The following is a 21,824-nucleotide window of genomic DNA, read 5'->3' as shown; positions in this document are numbered from 1 at the left end:
ACTGTTTGGAAATTATCATGAATTCTCAGCCTTACAGCAGACCCCTAGTTTTTCATCCTCCTACCGTAATAATGTACAGAAGAGAAGACAGATGACCCTGGTCTCTGTCGCCTCCCTGGAAGATGGTTTTTCCCCAAACTCCATCCCCCATGCAGTTATGTGAATCATGGAATTTGCTGGGGCTGCCTGGCATGATTTATTTTATAGTCCTCAAGTGAACAAATTCTTGAATGTTGTAATTAACCAGCATTTTTTAATGCTGGGAAATCTTCCCAGCACAATAGGTTCTTATCTAAAATTCTATACATGGCATATTTTACCATCCAGTCCTGAGGTTATATAGAAAGCTCTTGAAAATGCATGCCGTTTTACGCATGCATGTTTTATGTGCAGCGCATATTCTGAGCCATTTTCTGTGCAGACTTGTGGTAACACTGCACTGACTTCAGCAGCACTTCATTAGACCAATGCCCATGGATGTTGAAGAGCCAGAGTTTCCCTATCCGTGACAGCTACCTTTCATTTGAGAGCCTGTATGGGGACAGAAGGCTCATATAACGGAGAGTGAAGATATCTACCAACTTCATAACTCTTTATGACATATTAATGCACATCATGGGGGGCAGAGCATCGGTTTCTGAATATTGGGCCCTAATATTGAGCAATTTTTAATTTGTGTTTCTTCTTCTATGCTTTACAGCATACTGTGAAGTCCAAAATGTAATGCAACAAAGCAAACCCACTGAGCCTGGAGCAACTGCAGAGTTTCATAACCCAGAACATGAACAGAGTGGGATGTTGAGAGGCCTGTCAAAGCAGCTGTCCAGACTCACAATTCCTGGTGAGTTAAAGGCTGTATCTCCATCCATGGAAATGAGGCCTTTGTGAGAGTCAGCATTTGCATTAATTGGAATAACTGAGAAGCTTCTCTGGTCATTTCATCTGATCTCTACCTTCCATGGACACATCTGCTCAAGCTGAAGAGTATTCCTCAGACTTGGAAGCCCACAATGCTTTTTGTTTCTTGGTATTGTGTCACTGGAGTATTTCCTTGGACAAAGTGGAGGAGGATTTTCAAAGGGTTGCTCAAAAAACTTTTCTTTGCTGGAGACTGTACAACCCCAGGAAAAAAAACCCAGGGGAGGGCTGGGGGAAAGAGCAGACATTAAAAGCACTGTCATATGCTTCTCTTCTCAGAAAGCCTGGTTGTATACACTTCTTGAGGAAGAAGTCATGGGGGTGAGGGCAGGGAGGGTATCTTTGAGTTCCCTGAGGAAACAATTTCCCCCTGCCCTTCTCCAAGTTGGAATGGGACCCCTCCAAGAGAATCCAAAGGGATGCACAGTCCCAGAAGATGTGCTAGCAGTAAAATACAAGGCTTTGCGCAACTTAGCAGACGTGCATTAAATCATGTCCTTTGATGGGAAAGACATTTCTGCCCTGGGTAAGATCACAGTGCTGCAGATTTACTGCTCGGCTGGGGCGCGTTCATGGAACGCCCGGAGTATTCTGGAACGAGCTGGGCTGTGGAGGTGGGGAAGGTTTACACCTGCCTTGGGCTGGACCACTGTCAGAGGGTAGTGGAACTCTCTAATGTGATCCAATCCTGCACTACAGAGGACAACTACTCAGAAAATTAGTCTGAAAACAAAAAGTTGATGGAAAATCCAGAAATCAATAAAAAAAGTCTTCTTCAGTTCCAGAATCGGTCTTGAATCATTTATCACAAAGCTTCTTCCACCAGGAGAGGTGTATGGGTGAGGGAAGGCTGAAGGGCAGTGTAAAAGCAGCCAAGGTGCAGCTCATGAGAAAGAAAATCCCTGGACATGTCTGTCTGTACAGTGCAGCACCAGCCAAATAGTGACTGCATGCTCTTGTTGTCATGGTCTGCAAAGCAAACAAAGTTCATGGTCACCTTGTGATCTTTCAAAAAAGACCCAGGCAGAGAGGGCTGTCATGTGAAGCACAGGAAAGGTGAGTGAGATTTTGGTGTTCCAAAAACAAGCAAGCCTGATTTTGGCAACTGTCAGAGACACATACGATCTGCCCCTTGCCCTCCCACCCCAAAATGAGTGGTACTTGGCAGAGATAACCCCAGACTGTATTGCTGGGAGGGAGATACCCTGCCCTCACCCTCCAGACTGATGTCTGTTCATAGGAAGACAATCCTGGAGCACTTCCAGCTCAACCCCTCTCAGCTGACTCTTTTCATGGAGCTAACCCACCTGTAGATGCCCTTTGCTTCACATTCAGAAATTATTTGCTGTTGTCTTTGTTGGTTTTTTTGGTGGTGGTGGTTTGGCTTGATTCAGATTTTTGGAGGTTTGGGGAGTTTTGGGGATTTTTTGGGGGAGTTTATTGTTTGTTTGGTTGGTTTTTGTTTTTGTTGTTGTTGTTGTTGGTTTTGGTTTGATTTTGATTTTGGTTTTTTTTGTTTTTGTTGATTTGTTGGTTGGTTTTGGTTTTTTGTTTGTTTTTTGTTCTGTTTTTTTGCAGGACAGTGCTCTTGCTGCACTACTGCCCAGGGTGCCATGTGGCAGAAGACAGACTGACAGCAGGGTCCTGTCCTTCCCACCCTGCATTCCCAAAGCCCATTGTGGCATCCTCAGGGGCTCAGCATTTCAAGGAAGCCATACATTGAAATGTACACCGTGGGACTCAGTTCCCTTTGCTCCTTTCACCAGAGGTATCAGCTCAGACCAGGCTTCCACAGAAGGTGGTAGCTCTGGTGGGTTTGGATCTTGGGCAGGAAGAGGGTGGGACTAGGAAGCAGTGGCCTTGGAAGTCAGCAAGCCCCCTTGGCCCTGGCAGCCTGTTTGTTCCCAAGCATTTTGGACGAGTTTCCCACTTCTGTGCCTGATGTCTCTCACAGATCACCAGCGTAGCTGCCCCATGCCAGCAACCCCATTAATTTCTTAATTTAATATTATTCTGTGTACTATTTGTGACAGAATCCTTTTCCCAGCCTAAACAATATATTCCTTTATTCTTTCCCCATAAATAATGCATTTCAGTCCTCGCAGCTCCTCTTGCTCCTCTTCCCTATATCTTCCCATCTGCCTAAATTCATTCTCTGCAGAGCCTGGTGCCAAGGCCTGGGTCCAGGGCTGTTCTTCAGAGTCCTTCAAAGCAGAGCAGAGTGGGGGTAATTTTTTGCAGCACATGCTGACTTGCTGTCCCAGGATGACATCTGCCTTTTCCCCAACAATATCACATTGTCAATTCATGCTCGGTCCCCGCTTTTCTCTGGTGCCCAGACTGGTTTGTGCAGCAGCCCAGTCCATCTGCCCAGCTTGGCCTTCTTCTGTGCACCTGAGTTTTCCTTCCTGAATGCTGCCCTCCCACTGAGTTTCACCCTGCTGATTTTAGATCCCTTTTATTTCATCAGGGCTGCTTTGAATTCCAGTTTTATCTGTGGAAGTGCTGCTCAGACCTCTCCAGCCTCATGCTGTTGGAAATCTTTCTGAAGCCAAGATATACCACCTCCACAGCACACCCTTACCCACCAGCCCTGTAACCCTGCCAGAGAAGGAAATTCATTTGGTTTGACACAATTTACTCTTCACAAATCCACGGCAGCTTTTTTCCTTGCCTTTCTGCTCTCAGAGTCACTGACTGATCATCAATAATTCAGATGAGTATTTTGCATGGTGTTGAGCTTCCACTGACTGTTTTACCATTGTCCATGTGGACTTTCTCTTCTTTTCTAAAGCCAGGTACAGTGCTTTTCCCCTTGGTTACTGAATCTCACATCTCAAAACTCATTCATACCTGACTTTTTGGAAGCACTTTTCCTGTGATTGCCAGGAATTCTGGCAAGGGGTACATGGCCAGTCCTGTAGGTAGATCAACATGCCCTTACTAACCAGCTTTGAATGAGCTGTGTTTTCCTAAAAAGCGGTTTGCTGCTTTCCAAAATACTGCAAAAATGATGTCATAGGAAGAAATGCTACTGCAAATTAGTCAAGTCAAAAACTGCTGTGTAATTCTGTGAACTGAATTTGTCCCACAAGAGGTGGGGCTCTCTGTACAGGTCTGGGAGTGATCCATGAGCTGACCAACAAAATCACTGTCTGCCTTGCTGTATTTTTTGAAAGTTTCATAGGAAGACAGCTCAAAAAGACCCCTCAACCCTTAAAAACCCCCACAAAACAACAACAAAAAACTCACTAACCAAAAAAATGCAACATCCTCTCATTCACCTTTGTCGTAAAGAATTTTCTATTGGAGTTCTCCCCATTGCTTTGAGATTCACTCCTGAGTTTTCTGAATTTGGGAATGACGTAATTTCCTTAATCTCAGCCTGGTCCCCCAGCCACCTAATCCTGTGCTACTTGCACCTACCCACATGCCTTAAATCCCTGTGCAATACCTTTCACAGGCACCTTCTTTAAAGATAAACATATGTTACAATAACAGTTAACAATAACACATTTAGTTAAAAATAACACATTACTCTCACAGCCCTTCACACTTGTTAACACTCATCTGGATCTATGCAACCTCAGTTTTACATTTACAATTTTATTTCCATACATTTTAAATCCATACCTGGGCTGTGGGATTTAATCACAGGTAACTAATGGCTTTCTTTATGAATCTTATTGTTGGTGCACTTCAGTGTAGTGCAGAGTACAAAGTATAAGAGAAAATTTCTTTCCTGGGGACCATATGGTAAAAGAATAAAGCTCTGACTTAATGCCCTTGCTTTGCAGAGTAGCACAGTCAACAAACCCCTATTAGATCATGGGATAAATATCGACAAGTTCCAGAGTATTGTTTCACCTGTTGCTATAGTAATTTGAAATTTTGTTCTATGAGCCATATAAAAAAGGGATGAAACAACACATTAGTATTTAATTATTACCAAATTTGCTGCACTGGTACCACTCAAACCAGAATCACCTGCATTTAAAAGAAAAGTGGGATGTGGGCATTTCTAGGTCAAATTGCTCTGTATAGGCTTTCATCCTAGAAATTATTTGTTCATATTAATGGAGAAGAGCAGGCTTTCTCTGGTCTTTAAGCCAATGATTTAAGGTTCACAACTCCAAACCAGATGACACTGCCTATTTTTGGAATCACATGAGTTTATAATTTCATGTGAAGGATAAGTGCTTTATTGGGAAGTCACAGAAGGGCAAGGGGTCATGTTGTGAGCTTTCCTGAGCAGGGAGTGCCTCAACACTCAGGCTCAGCGCAGGAATGTATCATCCATAATGCATGGACTGCCCCTCAGCAGGCTTCCTGTGGCGTGAAAAGATGCTGTGAGGGCATCAGGGAACAGCAGAGACAAAGGTCAGGAGCCAGGGCAAGGCTGAAGGGACCAGATCAATTGTAGGATGTGACATGGGATCAAGAAACTCTTACCCAAGTTACTGCTTCATAGCTGTAAGCAACTGTGTGATGCTCCTGTTCCTTAGCAGGACCTGAAAAACTGACCAGTAGCACTTTAGCTTATGCATTTCCTTCCAAAGCCATCACAGTGGAATCTTCTGAGACTGCTTCAGTCCCCTCCTGCTCATACAAGTTACTACAAAGTGTGTGCAATTTGAGAAGAACCTTCTTTTGCATTTTCTCTGAAGTAGGCAATATTTTTTAGCCCTTCTGTATTTTAACTGCTACTTTTATAACAGGTTAGAGGTGTCCTGCTAGATTGTTTCTAAGGATTTAATAGTTGCTCTTTCTTAACATAAAGCTGTAGTTTAGGTCAGCATTTTGTAATGCCAAGGCTCTGGAAAGGAAAGTGCTTTTCAGTCTGTGCAACACAACACGTTGTGCTGGTCTGTGAGGCAGCAGATGGGTGGTCTGTGGATGGATTAAAAAAATATGAAAATCAAAGCATGCCCTTGCACATGTGACAAACAACCTGGGGGTGGGGGTGCAGGGGAAACAGCACTGAAGATCAGCTGCATTTGGCTGCAGAGGAAAAGCAAACTGGCAGCACTACACAAGCTGTCCTTGACTTCTTTTTTGCAAGAGGATGCATATTTTTTGGGATGAGGAATGTTGACCAGCCCTGTTGAGCAGTATGGGGCACACAGCTGCATAGAGTTATAGAGACTGCAACACCACCATGTGAAATATGGTGTCTCAATGTCTGGGGATAGTACAATTGCTGTTGTGCCTTTGAATTGGCACCATCCTGCAAATTATTAAATAGATGTCTGTCTGGAGGTGCTGCTAAGTGCTTTTGATGCCCAAAAAATGATCTTTATCAGCTTGTGCTAGATAGGATTTGTCACTGGTGAGTTTTGGTACCCTGGGCACAGCAGCTGCCCCTGTGACATTCTGCAAAACCAACCAACCCTAGAAGAGTTAAATCTTCCCAGTGCATGGGTCCAGCCTTTCTCCAAGGAGCAGCCTTTCCCCTTCAGAAACAGGCAGCTGGCACCCTGCCCTCAGCTTGTTTGTCAGAAAAGGGGTTCCTTTCTTTGCTGAGGGCATGGCCCAGGAGTGGTGAGTGAGCCCAGCCTGGCACTGCCCTGCCTGGCAGCGAGGTTCTCACAGCTCTGGGGACTCATTGCTGCTGTGCTGACAGCTCCAGAGTTCCACTGGATGACAGTTTCCTTTTTTCCTTTTCTTTTTTTTTTTTTTCCTCCTTGCAGTCCTCCTGGCAGGTACAAATCTTCTATTCATGTCTCATTAAGCCAAATTTTTCACAAGGAAGGGTTTTGTCCCCTCCTGTGCACTGGTCTTACAGGGATCACCCAGAAATGAGGGAGTGGAAGGAAAGGGGAGCAAACACTCTGCTCTCACCCTGAGGGATGGTCACAAAGATTTCTGAGGTCTTTCCCACAAAGCTGAATTTCATGCAAAAGGGGTAAAGAGAACTCAAATGGTCTTATTTGCATCTGCAACTCATTTGTGAAGTGCCACGTTTCAGGTGCAACTGGAAGGTTCAGGATCAGTTTTTTAAATGATCTGCCCTGAAGCACTGCTTGGGCTCCTGGCAAAATCCCTGGCTCAGTGATGGGGCCAGCAAATGCTCTTGTACACTCATTAGCTTTCACAAATGCAGGGCTCCACACACAGCACTCATCTGGATCCTGGCACAAAGTTAATAAATGCTCAAAAGTTCAAAATTCTAGTTTTTTTTTTTTTTTTTGCATAAGTAAGTTGTCTGGCAGTAGCAGGTGCTACTCCAGCCTGGAACTGAGGTAATTTGTGTCTCTGTCTCTTTTTTCCACAGGAAGCAATAGCCAAAAATTCCATTCAGCATCACCTACAACGTTCAGCCCCACGTGTTCTTGACTGCCTTGCCTGCAAAACCCATCTGGGGAGTTTTCCTGTAGCTACATGTGGTGATGTGCAAATTTATTCACTTGCCTACACCATGGAGCCACCCTGAGGCTCTGCATTGTTGCAGAGGAGCTGTCTCTGAACCCTCCACAGAAATGCCCAAGATACATCAACTATCCACAGCCTTTTTTAAGAGCTTTCTGTGATTTTTGTGAAAATGTGAACTTTATGGGCCAAACTGCCTGTTGGCATAAAACAAGAGAGTGCTGAGGTCCTGGTTAACCAAAACTAGTTGTGCACATCAAAGGACTCAGATCACTGAAGACAGTTGTTTTTCTGTCACCCAGCATAAATTAGACAGAGTTCAGTTCTGCTTTCCTCCACTGGATGCTGTTGTCCCCTTGAAGCTTAAAGCTTCAAGTGTCATCACTCTTGGCTATAAGGAGGAATCTGTTGGGGTGACACCACCTGCTCAGTGTTTTTTGCTGACAAAACTAAAGTGTAAGACCCCTCATTTTGGAGTCACAATCCCTGTGCTTCCCTCGCAGCTTGCTAAAGTGGGCTGGCAAAGAGAGACATTGCAAGTCCTCATCTCTCCAAGCATTGAGAGTTCTTTTCCTCTAAGTCCAACAGGAGTTTTCCCATCTCCAGAAAACCAGGAGTTGTCATAGCAAATTTTGGGTGCAGGAAGAGGAAGAACATTGTCCACTAAAAATCAGCACTGTTGGGCAGGTAGAGCCATGGGGCAGCACTTTGCAGATGCCACTGGCGGCATCAGTGAGAATTAGTGGAAAATCTGGATCACTTTGTGAAGCAGTAGCTTGAACATGGAGCAAGAAAAGCGATATTTGATGAAGCTGTGCTTTATGAATGAGAGGAAAACACGCTCAAAAAAGTGCTCCAAAAAAAAGTATGAATTAAGTAACTAAGAGGAAAATTCACCTAAGTCCCGCAGGAAAAAAATATTTGGACACCCTTAGCTCACTAGGACACCCAAAGAAGTCTTGCAAGTGTTAGTATTCTTCAGATATGACCTATTCTTTTGGTTCTTGTTTTTAGCATGAATTCTTTTGTAATGCAAGGATAGTCTCTGCAGTGCCTCTGTAGGGAACTGTAATTCTAGATATGATATCTGTGGGTTTAGGGAGGGAACAGAAGCAGGTAAGTGTCCTCTAGAGAAAAGGCTCTTGTGAAAAGTGACCCTGTAGAACTGAGATGCTCTCTAATAACTGGGAGCTGCTGGAAGGTCTAAGCCTTGGACAGGGCTGGAGGCAGGTATGCATAAGCAAACATGAAAACAGATATGGAACCAGATAGTATTTATTTTGCTTAATCCTGGGTAGGGGCACATTCCTGAAAGTAACTGGAGCACCAGGTCTCACGTGCATTTCAGGGAAGCTGTTTCTGCAGCAGGGACTGTGCCAAAGAGGCACAGAGCCTCAGGATTGCAGCTGGCCTGTCACTGCATGGGAAACAAGGACATGGAACTGGGCATGGTGGGAAGAGCAACCACTGCCATGGGTGCCACAAGGCACAGCCAGTGCAGCCAAACTCCTGGAGGAGGGATAAGTTTCCCTATGGTACAAGGGGTGGGAGCAGGGGGTTTGACCCAGCTCTCGAGTCACAATTTGCTTTCCATCCTGATTTTTTTTTGTTAAGATGTCTATCAACTTCTACTCAATTTGAGTGTATCTTTCATTTCTCACTCAGCACAGGCTGGTGGGCACAAGAAACACCTGAACTCTGCTCCTTGTGCCTAAGGAAGAAGATGTGTGGCACTCGTGTGACGTGTTTTGTGACTCGTGTGTCCTGATGTTTTTCCTCATCAGTATTCCCTGGACACCTCATCATGGGGTGAAGGGCTCAAGAGCATTGTAAAATCTTTCATTAGACTAGCTGAAATACAAAAAAAAACCCCAAAACCCAAAAACCTGACAGTTATATTGGTGGACACACAGCTCTCACCTCATGACTCAGAAACCAGTAGCAGCATCTTCCAAACAGGAAGCCAAAACACAGGTGAGAGACAATAACTCTTTGTTCAACACAGTTATGCCAGATGACCAGACAGCTTTAGAGAAAAAGGATGGTCACACATGAGGTTTTAGCAAGAGGAAGTTGATAACAGGTTCATTTCTTCAGAGAAAAGCAGGAGGAAATGTGTTGGCAGGCAGCCCACGTGGAACGAGCTTCATTCAGCCAGACAGGAGGAAGATCAAAGTAGGCTTAAGTACATGGACATCGTTGAGTCCATAATTTCTTTCTTTTTTCTGCTCTAGTAGATTTGAGCATTTTGCTTTCTAGTGTTGCCTTTTGGAGTTGTATCAGAAGCCACTTTTCAGGATGGTCCTTTGAGACATCAGTGAGAGCAGTTAGTGGAAAATATCCTCTAAATGGTGACTGAGTGCTCTGGTTCTTTATTGATTGTCCAGCAGAGCTCACTCCAGCACATACACGTTGTCCAACTGCATGGTTTCCATCAGTCCTGTGGTGTACAGGTGTGGTGTGTGTCAGGTTTCATGGGGAGCATGTGAAGCTCCCTGGATTGCAGTGGGGCTGCTTGGAGGGCAGTGTGGCAGTGGCTCCAGGAATGGGTTTACATACTATTTATTTTCTGCTTGTTGCTGTTCGTTTTTGCAAGGGCAGGTTGGGTTTGTTTTACTTCTGGTTCTGAGTTTGTTGAGGGTGGCAGTTATTTAAAAGTTAGAAAGTTAGTTGCTGGGGGAAATTTCTTTCAAAACACATGACATTCTATTGCTGGTTTTAGTTACTTGATGATTTTCCATTTGGATCCCATTAGGGTTTAGTATGTGAAACCTGAGGGATGGAGGCAGTCGGTTGGCTTGGATTTCTGCACTGAGCCAAGCTTCTGGTTCCACATAGAATAAGCTGAGTTGGAAGAGACCCATCAGAATCATTGAGTCCAACTCCTGGCACAGGGCACCCCAGGAGTCACACCATGTGCCTGAGAGCATTGTCCAAACACTTCTTGGGCTCTGCCAGGCTGGTGCTGTGACCACTGCCATGGGGAGCCTGTTCCAGTACTCAATCCCCCTCAGGGTGAAAAACTTTTTCCTGATATCCAATCTTAACCTCCCCTGACTCAGATTCATGCCATTTCCTCGAGCTCTGTCACCAGAGAGAAGAGATCAGTGCCTGCCCCTCTGCTCCCCATCATGAGGATGCTGAAGACAATGAATCACTGTGAGGTAAGGGCAGTTTTTCTGATAAGGCAAAGCTCAGTCTTACACCAGCAAAGTAAGTGCCATCATTGCTCTCCTCCAAGTGACCAGTGGCCCCTGAGAGCCTCCTTTAAGGCACAGCAGTGTGATATCTTTTGAATGTATTTGGTTGCAAGTTTGGTGGCAATATCTGTGCTGATCTGCAGGCATGCTTGTGCATGGAAGATTCAGGGTCTCACTTCACCAATGATAGTACCCCTGAAACTGATAGAGGTGTAAGAATATTTTAGAGACAGTTTGATGGCATTGTTGAAGATTGAATTTGTGATGGGAACTGAAAATAAAATACAGGCTTCCAATCCAGCTGGTGAGCATGTGATTTCTGAATGTTGGTTCAAACATAGGCTTGGTGACATGGTTATTTAAAAAGAAAAATCTTCTGTGAAGTTGGTTTATAAAGAAGTTGGAATCTTTTGGGGTAAACTGGGTTCCTGTGGCCTAAATTTATTGAAAAAAAAATTGGTGGAGTCAGTGGGTGAGTTTGGTGGTGTGTTTGAGTTGGGAATCTGTGGATATATTTCATTTTGCAGGTTCTTAAGAGAGTCTGCAACACTTACTGGGGATGTAGTTGCACAGGCAGTTTTTGGCTGTGGAAGCATGAATGGTGCTAATTTGGGGTGCTCCATTTTATGCAGACCACGGGAAAAATCCAAAAATCCTCAGCTTTCTGAGTGAGGAAGGGCTGAGGATGATTTCTCTTCTGTGTGATAATTCAGAGGATGATTTCTCTTCCTTGTGACAATTCATCAGGAAATCTGGAAGCAGTTGATCTGCCAAAGGGAGGGGGGGGGAGGTGGATTTTTTTCTTTGGCTCAGGAGAGCAAAAGCACTGAATTTAGGATTGCTGTCTCAGTGCAACCTTTGTGTGCCGCAGGGCTTCCCAAACTCTGCAGCCAGGCAGCCTCTGCTGGCAGCCAGGCTCCAGAGCTACGTGTGCATGCATTCAAAGAGCTCCTGCTCTGCCCACTGCCTGAGCCCCCACATCTCCCCCTCTTTTCCATTCAAATCCTCCCACCCAGGAAGAAGCTGCTGCACGGCTGAGGAGTTGCACTGGCAGGGAGCTCGGAGGATGTACTGGGATTTTCGGTCATGTTATTCTGACTTGGGGAGCTGTTTGTCCTCCTTCAGTATTCCAGGCAGCCAGCCTGAAAAGAAGTTCTGATCCTGTGCTGCAGGCCAATCGTGGTCACAAAGATCTCTTTGTTACAGCCGTGTCTGTGGCATTGTTCCTCTCCAACAAAACTCCTCTGCCAAAGCCCCGATGCACTTGTCTCTGAAAGTGCCAGGCTGGTAATGCAAGGGGTGAATTCCTGCTCATTCACCCCATCCTGCCTCCTGCATCCTTCTGCCCTGCAGCTTTCTACTTTCTCAGGCCATGATGGGTGGGAGAATGCAGGCAAGGCATGGTGGTCTATGCTCCTTGCAGCCCGTGTGTTACACAGACCCCACATCATCAGGTGTGCAAATTTCCTGCTCTCAGTCAGGTTTGAACAGAACCTGTGCAAAAGTCATTAAGGTTGGAAAAAGTCCTGTAGGATCATAAGCCCAGCTGTCAACCTAGAACCAGCACCATGTTCACCACTAAACCAGGTCCTCAAGTGCCACATCCACATGTTTGGAATACTTCCAGTGATTCTACCACTTTCCTCGGACAGCCTGTTCCAATGCCTGACAACATTTTCTGAGGAGAAATTTTTCATTCTATCTAACAAAAAAAAAAACCTCCCCCGGTGCAACTTGATGCCTCCTTTCAGGTAGTTGTAGAGCACATTAAAGTCTCCCCTCAGCCTCCAGGTTTGCCCTCTGTCAGACCCAGCACTTGGTTTCTGAGCAGATGATGGTGAATGGGTGTTCAGAACCAGGGCTGCCCCCTCAGCCTGTGGGGCACAGGAGCACTGAGCTCTGCACTATACAGGGGTTTTTAATGCCCATGTGGAGGGATCCTTGGTGTATGTATAAACCACAGTGCCACATATCTGGGAGCACTTGACAGATTTTTAATCTAATGCACCCACTTCTGTCCCCTGAGGCAGGACACAGTCAGGACAATGGATTCTGCCATCCCAGCACAGCCAAGGTACAGCACAGCTGCAATCCCAGCACTGCTGTACCCTGGATTCCTGTTGCTGGAAGCTTTACCTGGATTGCCAAACAATATTGTTTTTTCTAGTCAACTTGCCCTGTACTCCTTCATGTGTCCACTACTACACTTTTCACTACTTTAGAGGAAAATCTGGAGTTTTTCCAATCAGTATTTCCATGCAAACTGACTTGAATTTCAGGGTGCATAACAGGGAGGGAGCACAGGTAAGGAACAGTAAAGGCCCTCACCCTTCCCTCCTCTCTGTCTCTGTGCTGAAAGGTCCCTCTAAGGCATCCATCTGCCCCTGGCAAACACCAGCCACACACCTGTGAGCCAGATGTAAACAGCTGCTTGATAGGTGTCATTTGTGATCCAGACTTAATACAAACCATGCTAAGGATTGGTTACAAATGGCTCCATTAAAAAAAAAAAAAGACAAAATGCATAGCACAGGTAAGTAGCACCTCTTTTCTTATTTCACCCTTCCTTTTATCTTATTTGCTTTCATATCTCTGCTATGGAGGACACACTTGTGTGGTGGGATGAATAGCAGCTGAATTTCATTAGTGTGGCCTGGGTGTATTAAATTGCTTAAATAAACACTTGAGCAATATGCACAGTCTAAACATTTGTTTAAGTTCTTACCTGAGCAGGAACACTTCACTGCTATTACTTACCTGCACCAACCCCAGTGGATAACCTGGCAGGCTGGCTGGTTCTCTCTTTGATATCTCACTTGGTGCATGTAAAATTTCCTAATCCAAGAGTTTCTAACAGAAAATCCCTTTAAATATTGCAAGGGCATTGCCTTACAGCAAAGCACCTTCTGAAAACCCCTCCATGTAAGGATAATGGACTTGTTGTTTTTGAGATATCAGTGCTGCAATTGCCCTTGTTCAGCCCTCCGCTCTGGATTTTCACTACTTGTTTCCCATTAAATTTTCTCTTTTTGCCTTGGATTGATTTAAGGACCCTTTAATTTATTTTTACTTTAAACTTGCAACTTCTTGCCTTATCCAAAGAATTCTGGTAGCAACTGTAGGGAATGCACTGACTGTTTTCCAATAGTCCATGTTCCTTTGCTGGCAACTTTAACAAATATATTGATTTTCAATCTGGATCATGATATTTTATCATCTCACGTTTTACAATCTCACATTCCAGACAGCAACAGTTTGATTCTCCTGTCATTATGAGCTATTCATATTTTTACTAGGCTGCTGAATAGCTCATGCTGTGTCAGATCATGCTGGTTTCTCTGTAGTAGTTGCATTATAAACCCCCAAGGAAACATATTCTGTATAACAGGTCTGGCTCAGACTGGGTGTTAAATCAAGGTTATAAAACAGTTTGCACTTTCCTTTCTGCATTTCTCTTCTTTGCATTCCTCCCCTTCCTTCCTTTCTTTCTTTCTTTCTTTCTTTCTTTCTTTCTTTCTTTCTTTCTTTCTTTCTTTCTTTCTTTCTTTCTTTCTTTCTTTCTTTCTTTCTTTCTTTCTTTCTTTCTTTCTTTCTTTCTTTCTTTCTTTCTTTCTTTCTTTCTTTCTTTCTTTCTTTCTTTCTTTCTTTCTTTCTTTCTTTCTTTCTTTCTTTCTTTCTTTCTTTCTTTCTTTCTTTCTTTCTTTCTTTCTTTCTTTTTCTTTCTTTCCTTCTTTCCTTCTTTCTTTCCTTCTTTCCTTCTTTCTTTTTCTTTTCCTTCCTTCCTTCCTTCCTTCCTTCCTTCCTCTCTTCATCCATGTCTAACTCAGCTGTTTTCATTCTCCATACAGAATGGGAATCCTCAGGGAAAATAATTCAAGTCTGTTCTCACCATCAGCAAAAGTTGCTGAAATGAACTTGCAGCCACGTGAGGCAGGATCGGCAGTAAATGACAATAAAGGCAAGCTCAATACTCTGCTTCTGCAAGGCAGTCTCAGATACCTTTGAGAAACCTTTAGAAAGTGGAGTGCCTTTAAGGAGATTTTAGTGGTTTTCTAATCAGACCTCAGTAAAGCACTGCAGACTCGATACTTACAGTCAATTGCTTCATGTTTACTTTATAAAACAAACAGCAGCCAAGAACTGGCATCTTTAATTGTACCCTGACTAAGCGCTGAAGAGGTAAATAAACACAAATCTAGAGATAACAAGCACATGCCTATCAGGTAGATTTGCACATGAACATAGACCTATAGACACTGTTCAGCACAGAAGGGAAGAGCTGGAGATTTTCTCAATGCTCCCTTTAATCAGAAGATTATTTGGCTGTGGTGGTCTCCTGCATGGGTGTGTGCTCCTGGCCATCTCCACCTGATGCTGTTTCCATAGCATCCCTTTGGTGACAGGTTCTGCAGAGGTGGGGAGAGACTGGAGTCAAGTGTGTGCTGGTACTATCACACATAAACATGATTTACCTAATCTTCAAATGTCAAAAGAAAATGTAGAAATGTCAGGCTTGGCTGGCAGTAGCAGTTGTAGGTTGGACACTTGAAAATTAGAGATTCAGTAATTACAAGATTATTATTTAGCCTTGTTTGCTCTTAGTATCTCTCTGCTCTTTTTCCAAGCACTTCTCTTTCCAACCAAGTGGCAATTTGAACCATTTTTGTTCTGGTTCCAGGAAGTTTTAAGAACAAACTTCAAACTTTAGCTTCCAAGCAAGAAATAGGGCTTAGAATTTTTTTCCTGTAAACAAATTTGCAGAACAGTAGCAGGATAATCTTATTTATAAGGACATAACAGAAAACGGAAGGTGACATTTAAACATGTTTAGTGTCTGGACAAATTTGTAACATGAAAAAATCACTTTGGCTTTCTTTGAAGTTCTTGCATTAAGACAGATGTTTACTACTGGGGGAATAAAAAAAATGCGGAAGGGGAGATAGATGTGTTGGTTTTCCCCATCAAAAACACGACTGAAAGATATTTTTCATTTGTAAAACAAACAAGAAAAAACCTCGACTTTGCAGGGTTGAGTAACCCTTGCTACCTGTTTCTGGCACTGTACTTGAATCTAAATGAGGAGTGAACATTGCATTAATTGCAGTAGTACCTCTTTGGACTGCCTGAAAGACAGTGCCTCACAAACATGCCATGTCTATAAAGGAATGGAACTGCAGGATCCTGGTGCCTTGCATGTCCTGAGGGGATGTGCCTGGACCCTCCCAGTGCAGGGACTGCAAAGTGCTGCTGGGACTGCCCCATCCTGACACCACAGCCCCCAAAACCATTCCACCAGATTCCTCTGGCAGCAAACGCTTCCTTTTCCTCTGCCCATTTCATAAAGTGGCCCCTGCCCACCTGGAATCTGCTAATGAACAGAAGGATTTTGGTTTCCCTTTGGGATTGGATGGCACCTCTGGATCATCTGAGGGACCTGGATGTGGTGATGTCCATTAGTGGAACTGGAACTCATCTTTCCTGACAATGTTCCTGCTCATTCCTGTGCATCTGGGAGGGTGCTGGGGTATTGCTCCTAGTGGAGCTCTAACACCTGAAGATCTGAAAATTAATTATATATTGACAGTTGGGTTTAGCTCTTATCTTTAGATTCCTGGTCCTTTGTACATGTGAGACTGACCAGACAGGTTTCTTCTAGATCTTCTGAATCTCTTTATTTTTCATTTGGTAGCACTGGATTGACTACAGGCATTCTTTTCATTTAAGACCATATAAATGAAGTCACTGCACAGCTCCTGGAAAGAGTCATATATTTGGGAGAAAATCTATTTTATTAAGTCTGTCATAAATTAAAGATATTTGTGCCTGTGACTACAGTTACAACATTTTTGTTTTGCTTCTTGTTCTCTTATGTGATTCTTTTATGTCAGACAAGATGGTAATGTACATAAATTATATTTTATATAGTCTGTCAAGCTTCATAGCAGGTGGTGCTTTGTCTTACTACACCATAGATAGAATGCTTTGAGATCAAAGCATATCTTACTGCACAGGAGGATGCCCAAGACTCTCTCTTTCATGACAGGTGATAAATGATTCCAACATTTGAGCAAGGTGGCTGCCTTTACCTGGAAAATCAGAATTGGCAATGGTAATTAAAGAAACTGCTTGTATAGATACATCAATGCTTGAGTGTTATGAGCAGCCTGAGAGTGCTGTGGGGAACAGGGATGTTCATCAATTCATTACAGGCTGGATGGGTAGAGCTGGCCTCCAGCTCTGCAGACCAGGCCATTAAAATAAGTGTGTTTGATTTACAGCTGCACACAATCTGAATTGCAATTTTACTACTGCAAAACTCCAGAAGAGATAAATTATGTTTTCTAATGACATCATTTTCTACAGGAAAGTACAGCATAAATGCAAATGCAATGTTCTATGAAAATGCAATAATCTCAGAAAAAAACACAACTCAAATCCTTAGAAAAACAAAGTTATCAAACCATGATATTGCATTTCTATATCAGAAGGCTAGATTTTAATTATTTTGAGAATTTCTGCTCTGAAGAAGCAAAACCATTATGTTTGGACTTCACTATTTGATTCTCTTAATTCAGTAAACAATTGTGCCATGGTACAACACACCTTACTGCATCAATCACAGAGCCCTGAGTGGGGCTGTGCTGCACCAGCAGAGTGCACCCAGCCAGAATCCTGCTCCACACTGGCCAGCAGTGGATGCTGGTGGTGAGGAGCAGCCAAGCTCAGGGGAGGGAGGGCAGTTCCTGGGAGCAGCCTCATGGTTTGGAGCCTTTGCAGGATGCAGCACCAGGGTTGGTGTTTGTGCTGCATCCTGCCATGGTGGCAAGGTCCCCCTGTCCTCAGCGCTTTCTCAGGGCTTGGCACCACGACTTTTCACTGCTGCAGTCTGGATCTGGAAGGTGCAACTCACCCTCAGTAACAAAAGGAGAGAGATTTGGATGAGGAAAGGAGGACAGGGATTTCTCCTGCCTGTAAGCAGCTTTAGAAGACACAGTTCCAGAGATGCTGGTGTCTTGTCTACGCTACAGTTCCTTGTGCTCCACACAGTTGAATGGGCTTGATCTACTTCCAGTGTGGCACTACAGCCTCAACTCCCACCTCAGAAGCACCAGAAAGGTGAGTTTGCATGGCTGCTCACAGGTGGCAGATCTGAGGACAGGCAGCTCAGGCACACAGGAGCTGCAGCTGTGCTAGCAGGGACCAAGGTGCACCGACTGTGTGCACAGCTCCCAGAGCCTTCATTGTGCCATGGTCTGCTCTGTGGCATTAAAATCATTGGTCCTGTTGGTTATGAGTGCATCTCTCTTTCAACAACTAATTTTGAAGAACTCTCATTTTTTAGGTGAGAACATCAAAAACAAAAGAACAAAAATAATTCCTACAGACTGATCATCACTTTTCTGTGTTCAACAACAGTGCAGTAAACTGGAAGTACATGCAGGTACCAAATTCCCAGTCTCCAGAGGGTTTTAAGAAGCTCAGAGCACAGACATGATTCCTTCCCAAAATTACCATGAGAAATTGGCATCCTACAGTACTGTGTTTTAAGCATTGAAACAAAGCAATTGCACCATCCCATTCATTGGATTTATTAGATTAATAAGTATTGAAAATACCAAAATAGGTACAATCACTGTATGGCTGGAAGGGGAAATTTAGTGTTGGTGTGAATTTAGGAGACTCATTGATGAAATTCAAGTTAGGCCTCCAGTTTTGCAAACAAGTTAAGCCTGGCTGCTTAAACTTGCAGAGTGGCCTTTTGAAATGGAAGGGGTGAGCTTAACTGGAGGAGTCCATCCAGCTCCAAAGCATCACTGCAGTCATCCCAAAGAGATGTTCCAGGCTGGTAGTGACCTCAACCAAGGCTTACAGAAGCTGCAGCTACCCAGAGTCTCAGTGTAGCCAAAGGTACAATTGAGGAGGGGATAAAGCACCCACAACTTCTTTGGACAATATATTCAAATGCCTTACCACCCTCACAGCAAAGAATTTCCTCCTAATATGTAATCTAAGCCTACCCTCTTTTAGTTTAAAGCCATTACCCCTTGTCCTATCCCTATATGCCCTTTTGAAAGTTCCTTTCCAGTTTAAATCTCTTTTCAGGCACTGAAAGGCTGCAGTAAGGTTACCTTGGAGCCTTCTCTTCTCCAGGCTGAACAATCCCAATTCTCCCAGCCTTTTCTCCTGTGAGAGGTGTTTCATCCCTGTGACCACCTTCATGTCCCTCCTCTGGACTCTCAGTACCAGAGCCCTCCTGGGTGTGTCAGGTGCTGTCTGTGCTGTCAGCTGTGTCCCAGAAGCCATTCCCTCTGGGCAGAGAGGAAAACTTGCCCTCATAACTCCACATAATGACTTCATTTTCCTTATTGGCAAGAGAGCAACATTTATTCCTGTGGATGGATGTGGAGTGTCTCCAGGGCTGAATTTCTCCCTGGACCACTGATTCTCACAGCAGTGTGCTTCAAACCTGACTCTGGGCTGGGGGTGCCAGGCCTGTGGAGATGGGGAAATTGAGGTGTTTTTGTGCTCTCTCCTGCAGTTTAAAGAATCCCCCAGCCATTTCTGCTGTTCTGATCCAATGTGCTCACTCTGGGGGTGAGATCAAAGATCTGATATTTTAAAAAACTCTGACATTATTATGAACTCTCTCTTTCATTTGCCTTTATCTCCTTCAGTGAGGAACAGTCCTGAGCCCTTTCTTCTCTTCCCTTCTGCTGCCTGCAGCTTTTCTCTCAGTGCTCGTAACCCTGTCAGGCCCTTATCAGCTTGTGCAGCTCTGTCCAGCTGAAAATTGATTATTGCCATTTGCCTATGGGCTGCTTGTCCTTTTATCTGGCCCCACAGCATTTTTCATGGCTCCTGGAAATAAGCCCCTTGCCTCTAATGGTGCTGTCACCATCCTCCTCTCCCATGCTGTGCACCACAGGTTCATGTGGATTCTTTCCCAGAAAAGGTAATCTGTTGTTAGTCTTTTCCCAAATGCTGGGCTCAGCTGTGGCTTGCCAAGGTATGTACACAATATGTGGTTTTCAGTGTCTCCCACTGCAGCAAACTGGGCTTTGCCTCCAATTTCAGGGCTCTTTCCAGTCTCTGTGCAGCCTTGCATCAGCCTCAGCCTGTTCTGGTTGACTTCCTTTGCTTGGGAAATCCTGGTTCCTTGCTCCAGAGTTAATTCTGCCTCTTGCAGTAGCCTCCAAGTCCTAACCCAGGCAGCAATTCCAAGAGAGGCTCTTGCCAGGGGTGTGTTCCTGAAGCTCCTGGAGCTGTGCTGTAGCTTTGGCTCTGCTAAGTGAGGGCAAACTTTCCTGTTTCTGGCCTCTGTTTGATAACCTCTTCTTTATCTTTTTAGCTTTCAGATGAAGGACAGGACTCACATTCCTACAGTGATTCCTTTGCCCAGCAGAACTGAAGGTTATTTGGAACCACCAGTGGTGGAGGTTTCTCCTGCCTCTTCTGCCTTTGTCTTGCAAGCTCTCTCAGCCTTTCCCATGATCACCACAGTTTATACACCATAGTTTATACCCTTTTCTGGCATCCTTTTCAACTCCAGCATGCTTCAGCCCTGCCAGGACTTTTTGCACTTCTGATCTCACACAAAGAATGTTTTCTCAGTTTGTTTTGCTCCTGAGGCTGGGTGCTGATGCTCTTGCTACACCCCAAAAAATCCTTCTGTTGTCTCACTTATCACAGCCCAAGGAGCAGCTCAAGGAGGATGGTGGATGCTTTGGCTTTCCATCACCTGTCACCTCTCTGTGCTCCAGGAGCTTGACCAGCTGTGGGGAGTGACTGGCTTTTCTTCTGGGGTCCTTGGTCACACACAGCACTGGGGCTGCAGAGCATCTCTCCTTGTAGAGAGGAATCCAAATCCCTCTTTTCTAAAGGTAATAATGAGGCAGTGGTTTAAAGTGCTTTTCCCAAGCTCAAAGGTACTTAAATTTATAACTGTATGAGTCCTTAATCTCTTTCTTTTCCTGAAGTCTGCCTCTGATTTACACTTGCAGTTTAAAGCATATTCTATATTAGAAAGATATTTCTGCTTCTACTCAATAAAAAAAAAAAAACCCAAAATAATAAAAATTGCATAATATGCCAAAGCTTTACTCACACCAAAATCCATAACAAGATCTATTTAATTCCTTATTGTAGGCTAATTTTATGGTGGAATAATTGAGTTCATATGTCCTTTTAGGCTGAATAAAGGGCAGTACTCTGAGGAACTTCAGAGAGCTTCACCTCTGCTGTGGGCACCAAGAGGCAAAGCTCCCACCTGCCAAGGACCAGGCAGGGGTTGCACCAGATTTGCCCCCGGTGCAAGGCCACAGCTTGCAGCAAAAGCCACAGAGCATTGCTGGCTCTCATTAGTGAGGATCCAGCCCCTGGGCTGTCTCATTCCATTGGCTGAATTGCATCATTCTGCAATTTTGGTGTCTGCCAGCATGGGCCCAATATTGCCTTGAGGCCAGCTCCTCATGCCCATGTGTGGGCATGTCTTGGTGGCTCTGCTGCCACCTCCTCCAGGAGTTCCTCCAGGATCACAGGGACTGGTGTGTGCAAAACTGGACACCAGCATGGATTTCAGTGCAATTTGTGCTAAAAAGGGACTCGCTTCTGGCTCTGAATTGGCCAAAATGACCAAATGTCTGAAGAGCTACGTGCAAAGAGGTATTAAAATGTGCAGGTTTGCAGCTGGGGGAGCAGTCTGAGCATCTGACCATTCCACTGTAATGACTTTTGTCCTAATAATAACTTAAATGGTTTCCTAAACATTAACTTGAACTTGCTCAAGGGAATGGCCTTTCTTTCCTTATAATAATTTCGCATGAAGTACAGCATGAACATTGGAGGGTAACTGGAGTTAATGTCAATTATGAATCACCAATTTCCTGCTCTAAATAGCATTTCTTCTCAGAAACTTCCCATATGATGAGTTGCCCTGCAGATTTAACCCAAACTGGCTAGCTGAGACTGAATTTCATTTAGTGCTTCCTTTTAAAACATGAGGTGTTGCACAGAGAGTGGCCACACAAACCTGAGTCATAGACAAATGAATTCCCTTTAATTTTTCATAGTACATAGCATAGAAAAACATCTTCTCCACTTGCTTATTGCATTTTACTGCAAAAAAAAAGATTATTGTGTGGGTATTGGCAGGAGGCTGCAATAAAATAAGGTTGCTATTGTTAGTAGCTAGCTGTGTCTTGCCAGGTCAGTTTTACAGCTCCAAGCAAATTTATGAGTAGTTTTTTTGTCATTATGGAAATGTTGTTCAAACCACAATCATAACTTAATTTTATCCTGAGGAAGGCAATGATGCTTTTCTCAATGGAGTGGAGATAT

At 44.2% G+C, this 21,824-nt stretch overlaps 1 protein-coding gene across 3 annotated transcripts in view; it reads left to right on the top strand.

Annotated features, from left to right (window-relative positions):
- The first annotated feature begins 10,323 nt into the window (after nucleotides 1-10,323).
- The window catches only part of NDP (norrin cystine knot growth factor NDP), a 37,294-nt gene continuing 25,793 nt past the window's right edge, over nucleotides 10,324-21,824 (top strand). For all 3 annotated transcript variants that reach the window (XM_066545506.1, XM_066545502.1, XM_066545503.1), the window contains exon 1: nucleotides 10,324-10,451. The gene's annotated coding sequence lies outside the window, so the exon portion shown is untranslated. The remainder of the gene's footprint in view (nucleotides 10,452-21,824) is intronic.

Source organism: Molothrus aeneus, chromosome 2 (genome assembly GCF_037042795.1).
Source record: "Molothrus aeneus isolate 106 chromosome 2, BPBGC_Maene_1.0, whole genome shotgun sequence".
Taxonomy (NCBI): domain Eukaryota; kingdom Metazoa; phylum Chordata; class Aves; order Passeriformes; family Icteridae; genus Molothrus; species Molothrus aeneus.
This window is presented reverse-complemented; position numbering and strand designations above follow the sequence as displayed.